Source organism: Theobroma cacao, chromosome 5, assembly GCF_053813885.1.
Source record: "Theobroma cacao isolate CCN51 chromosome 5, ASM5381388v1, whole genome shotgun sequence".
Classification (NCBI taxonomy): domain Eukaryota; kingdom Viridiplantae; phylum Streptophyta; class Magnoliopsida; order Malvales; family Malvaceae; genus Theobroma; species Theobroma cacao.
This window is the reverse complement of record NC_142643.1, coordinates 12,516,225-12,522,746: the sequence shown is the minus strand read 5'-3', so window position 1 is coordinate 12,522,746 and position 6,522 is coordinate 12,516,225. Positions and strand designations below refer to the sequence as shown.

The 6,522-nt window shown below is 33.2% G+C and overlaps 1 long non-coding RNA gene across 1 annotated transcript; it reads left to right on the top strand.

Annotated features, from left to right (window-relative positions):
• Nucleotides 1–2,946: 2,946 nt before the first annotated feature.
• Nucleotides 2,947–4,756, top strand: LOC148762458 (uncharacterized). Its single transcript, XR_016026187.1, has 3 exons — nucleotides 2,947–3,037; nucleotides 3,687–3,770; nucleotides 4,629–4,756. It is a non-coding gene; the product is annotated as an uncharacterized LOC148762458 (long non-coding RNA).
• The last annotated feature ends 1,766 nt before the right edge of the window (nucleotides 4,757–6,522 follow it).

Genomic DNA, 6,522 nt, shown 5'->3' with positions numbered 1-6,522 from the left:
GTCCTTAATTTGGACCACAAAACTATCTTAGTATATTTGCATTGATTATTCTTAAGCTTCTTATGTTCATCATAGCAACATCCATATTTCTCCCATTATTTACCTTACGTTTCGTTCACTCTTTCTTTAGCCTTTAACAAGGCTTAATCTATTGTCTCATTTACCTACATGTCAATATATAAGGTGATAAAGAAACTTTCCAATTCATTCATATAAATACTTTTCCATAACCTTAAAACTCCAATTAACAAAGCTTAACTTCAAGTCTAAGGACCATAATTCAACTTGTAAATTCAACTTCATGCCCTTTACATCTTATTCATGCGTCCTAAACATGAGGTGCTCCTAGCACTGCAGCGTGGTGGCTGCTAGAGTTTACTTAATCAACACTATTCATCTACATTTAAGGTTACTAGATTGATCATCCTCGACCATTTGATTTTCTTCCAAGCTTATGTCACAATTTCCATAGCCATTTATATTCTCATAGGTTTATCACATATAGTAGGCCAAGCCAATATTTTAAAATTCATCTCATCCCTTAACAGTTGTCACCAATCAATACATCCCATCTTAGGACAATCTTTCCATATTGTGTAATAACTTTACCATATACGTATAACACCGTGCACATAATTATTCACTACTTCTAGTGCAACGACCTCTCCCCGGTCGTTGCCGACGTCCAAGACTTTCAGAAAAAACCTGCAAAGTCTCGAACAAGCCTGTTTATCCACTACATTCAATCACCATATAATATTGATACTTTCATATACTAAATTGAACCATAAATATAAAAATCAATACAAAATTTTTCCTTTTATTCGTAAGTATATGCATTAAAATCTATAATCTTCAAATTAATGCTTATATAAAAATTTAGAATTCGTTTACAACTTAATAAATAAAATGCTACGACTTAACCTCTAACAGCGGAGCAACTCGGAATAAAATGCTAGGAGATGCCTTTACCTATTCACGGTGGACCGAACGCGTCACTAACTACACGCTAGGTTGATCCCTATCTGTAAAAAGGGAAATAAAGGGGTGTGAGTCTCATAGACTTAGTGATAATCATCGACTTAGCGAGTAGGGCATAGATGGGAAACAAGCAAACGACAGATCAGTTGAATATAAAAATGCAAGATTATAAAATCAACTTGTTTCAAACGAGGGTTTGTGCCTCATATAAAAATCGAGAATTTCTTATAAAGTATAAATAATCAAGGTAATAAATTTTTTTGCATCAAATATATTAATAATCATTTTCGAATCAAATCAATAAAATTTAGCAAGCTCCCGCAAAACCAAATAATATTTAAAATCATGCCCAAATTATAACTCGCTCCATATGCGAGGAATTACAAATTCATTTCACAAATAAACATATAGGGGAGCTGCGCAAAACCGTTTAATTCCATTTTCACCATGCAAAGAAATATAATTCATAATATTAAAACTTATTTCAACTTATATAAAACCATTACATTTTTGTCAAAAATAAACAACATGGCTTATGACTTTCTTAAAAACTTGGCTTATGCCAAAATCATTCTCATACTCGGTTGTCAAGGATACCTTGGCCTGGGGCTATCCCAACTGAGTCCGTCAAGGCTGTTAAAAAGTCATGTACTCATAAATCATATTTTTATTTTGAAAACATAGCCGTTCCTTGGCGTTGGCTGAGTTCACCCTCACGTGGTGGTTTGGCGTGAAGTGAACTCTAAAGTTTTAACCTCAGGAGTTATCCAACCATGCCTCTCATACTGAGGTATGAATATAATAGGGTTACCGTGCCCCTCTAATAGGCTGGTCCACGGAACCCATCCACTGTAACAACCAATTATAACCCACCAATTCAATAAAATTCAACAGCATGACATGGCAATTATTTTATTTTACAACCTCTCAAGGTAAATCAACAGTTCATACTTTTTCAGCACATTTACCAAATCCAACCATTCATGCCAATATTATCATAAGCCATTCAATTCAAACCATGATTTATAACACAGCAAGTAGCAGTCTCTAATTACTCTTAAATTTCTTGGTTAAAATGAAATCACCTTTTAAAAGAATTAAAATTTAATCTTCAAGGGGATATTTTAAATCTTTCTCAAAATATCTGTCAAGCCCGACCTTATAAAATACTTTCCATGTCATTCATATGATTGACAATATGCTTGCATACTTGGAAAGCCCTGAAAGAAAAATCGTTAAAAGACGACAATGTACCAAATGGTACAATTAAGTTAATTTAAGTCTCGAACTAGATCAAATAGAGAATTTAAAATGAAATTAAGAATATTAAAGTCCCAGAATGGTTTAATATGGTGATTTGGAGTTCGAGGATCAATTTGAAGTCAAACTAGAATTTTTACTGTCCAGGGGCAAAATGGTCATTTGCCACCCAAGGACACAATGGGAATTTTTAGAAAAGAATTTTTTTAGCCCCATTTGACTTATTGGAGTATGATTTGAGTATTGGAGTATAATTTGAGGGTTTGGCAGTGAAAAAGTTTAATTCCAGTGATTTCTAGAGTGTAGGGGCAAAATCGTAATTTTACCACTCGCGGACAAAATTTGAGATTTTGAGAGAATTTAGATCAAATTTGACAAATTGGAGAATGGTATGAGTATAAGGGATGAAAAATATGTCTATGGGCAATTTTTCAATTTTTGGGGCAAAAATGTAATTTTTGACTTTTACGGGGGTAAAAGTGTAAATTTCAAAAATTACTCCACCAAGACTTTGGATAAGTCTGAGAATTTTACCTAAGCTATGGATATGTGGGACAAGTGTATGGTGAAAATTTGGAAATAAATGGATGGCTAGAATTTAAGGAATTAATAAAACATTAAAAAAATGAATAAAATAATATTACATTATTTTAGCCTTTAAAAAGGTGAAAATTCCGGAATTCTCATCTTCTTCAGCTGTCCAAACCAGGGGAGAAAAGGGGAAAAAAAAAACAAGAATCCTACCTGAAAAATTTGGAGAAAATCAAGAGAAATCAAGAAATCAAGCATTAAAAAGGTAAATTTCATTGATTTTCCTTGTGATTTTCACTACCCATGCATTTTTTTCTCATTTCCATGCAAAATTAGAAAGTGGGTATGGACACCCATGCTGGCCAAACCTCCATGGATGAGTTTTGAGCTTGATTTTTGGTTGATTTTAATTGAATTAAGTGATTTTAGTTAAGTTATATTGAAATATAGCAAAAATAAGCTAGAAATATAATTTTCTCCCATTGAAACCCATTATGCTGAATTTTCTAGGGGAATATTGGCTGCTGATCTTGATGGTTATTTGAGGAATTATGATGAATAATGATGAATTATGAGCCTAGAAAAATAATGGAAATTTTCGGAGCAAAAATACAAATTTTTACCCACTAGGGGTATTTTCGTAATTTATTATCGAGACTGATAATTTGCACCACACTGAGGGACATTAAGTCAATTTGGGTGCAATTGAGGTATAGAAACTGAAAAAAATTAATTTGGAGTTTAAACGGACGCGTATATCAATTTATCGGGTAAAAGACCGAAATAGGCTAACACCGCATTTAGGCAAAAATTTAGACATTTTTGCATTCCATATCAAGCATTAGTAGTCTAAATTAGTTTAATTTCAATTTAGTACCAATGTGGTGAATTTCTCGATTTTGTACTGTGTCAAGGTGGTGAGTCCTCTAATAAAGGCAAGGGAATTGCACCCGAGGACCAATAGTCTGAGTATTTCGAAAATCCTCACTCTAGACACGGTGAGTAACCTTACCATCATTTTAATTATCTAAAGTATGTTTTTATTCGGTTTTGGTGAATTTTATGAAAATGAGTTCAAATGGTAAATTTTTATGTTTTGTAAACAAAATGAGTTTAAATGAAAATATTTTATAAATTGTCTTGAAACGAAATAACGATTTTGAAAAATAGAGTAATTGGAGACCACTGATATGTTGTAAATTTAAAATTGAATTAATGGCTTATGTTATTGTATTGGCATGACTGGCTGGGCTGTGTTTTTATGAATTATATGAATTGCTTTATTTTACCCTTGCAGGCTGGGTAGTAATATATTAGCCCTGTCATGCTGTCAAAATTTTATTGTATGGTGGGTTTGACCTGCTGCAGTGGGCTGGATTCTGTGGACTAGCCTATTAGAGGGGCACGGAATCCTGTTATATTTTTACCTCGGTTGGAGAGGCGAGTAGGGTAACTCCTGAGGTATAACTTTTAGAGTTCACTTCACGCCAAACCACCTCGTGAAGGGGAACTCGGCCAACGTCAAGGAATGGCTATGTTTTCAAAATAAAAACATGACTTTCTAATAGCCTTGGTGGACTCAGTTGGGATAGCCCTCGGCCAAGGTATCCCAAATAACTGAGTATGATAATAATTTTTGGCATGAGCCAAGCTTTTTAAGAAATTCATAAGCCATACTGATTACTTGCTTTAAATAAATTGATTTCATTTGGTTGAAATAAGTTGAAAGATGATAAATTACAGTTTGATGAAATGTTTTAATAGTCTCCTTTTACTCGACTTTAGATATTTTGAGTGATGTTTGTTTACTCACTGGGATTTTATAATCTCACCACCCTCATTTCCACCCATTTCAGGTTCAGAATAGATTGTAGATAACTGATATCGGCGAGGATTACAGTTGAACTTGCCACATCCAAAGACTGTAGGTTCATTTCTTTTTATACTTTTGGTCATTCGGGGGCCCACGTGTCACTGTAAATTAAATTCTATACTTTGATTATCTGTATTACGGTATGTAAGAATTTATTTTGCTTTTACGCTATAAAAATTATTTATGCAGTGTTCTTAAAATATCGTTTTATGTGAAAATTGAATATTTTATTGAATATTTTTATTTTATTATAACAGTCATAATTCCATTTTAAACGAATGTTTTAGACATCCAAAATTATTTTTGATTAAGAAATATGTGTTTTCCACTTACATACTATATTTTTAGATGATTTTTTTAGATTTTTGGGATAAATGACAAAAATACCCTTGTGAGACGAAAATTATTATTTCATTTGTTTAAGTTGGAAACAGTTTAAAATCTTTTAAAATGTGGTATTTGGAAACAGTTAACCACAGGGGAAATGAGAAGCTGATATTAAAGCCTTGCGGGGTCTCGGTTGACATTCCGGGTAATGAATGTAAATTGAGAGTCGCGGCGGTTGTCACGGGCTCGATGGGAGTTTCGGGTCGTGACAATATCGGTCCCCACATCACGTTAAAACTCTCTTTTCGTAAAATCTTCATTGTAAATATTTGCATGATATTTTGTATCAAAATAGCATGGTGAATATGTAATAAATTTCATGAATGCACACCACAAACAATAAGGCACAATTTCCTTTGATGTAAATCTTTTCGAAAAGCCTGTTTCTCCGTTTAAAACACTTTACGTATAATATATATATATTCTACATGATTTCTAAAACTAACTTACACCCACAATTCCTTAAAATTCTATCTACGTATGTTTTCCATAAATTTTGCACTTCACGTAAAATTTACATACATGTATATATATACTGAATTTTTTAAATTGACACCCCTTACTCACCTCATAATAGTGGGATTACTTCACTATTGATTCATTCGCGTATATAATTATTCCTATTTGTAGGTCACATACTTCGTTCGGCACGCCTCCACGACAAACTTTCCTAGCAACAATTTAAACTCAGTATATTTAATCACACATTTGTATGGGTAGCAACTTAATTAAAAATTCCTTAAGCAACTTGCATATTTTTCATCCAAAAAATGCACAATATTAAACTACCCATAAATATTAAAATATAACATTAACTTACCATTGAGCCTTTTTCATTTCTTTATGACCTTTGGGCCCTCTCCATGGGCTTCTCCATTTTTCCTATTTGGGCTTAGCCCATTTTTTTTATTTTCTATTGGGCCATACCCACTTATTTTCTATTAGGTCATGACCATTTATTTTCTATTTCTTTTCTTTTTATTTCTTCTCCTTGGCTCATTTTCTTCCTCCTCCAGTGGCAGCACTTTCAGCTCTCTTTCCTCAAAAATTTGGCAGCACCAAGCTGCCTTTTCTCCCTCAAATTGGCAGCACAATGTTGTCTAATTGTCCTGCACAAACTACCAACAAACAGCTCCAATTGTTCTGCACAAATTGGCAACTAACAACTCCAATTTTTCTGCACAAATTGTCAGCTAACAGCTCCAATTTTTTTGTACAAATTGGCAGCAAACAACTCAAATTTTCAGCAGCCAAAATCAGCCATAAAAACCTCAAAAATTCTAGTAATTAACCTAAAAAAAAAAAGCTTTCTTACCTAAAAATTTTTAGCTTTTTCTTCCTCCAAAAATTGCAGCAAAAAGCTCTCTTTTCCTCCCTCAAAGTGCAGCAAAACCGTGCCAAGAAAAGAGTAAAATTTTCGTTCCTTTTCTCTTCCTCTCCCATGATTTTTCTTTTCTTTTGCTCCACTTTTGGTTCTTTCTTTCCTCTTC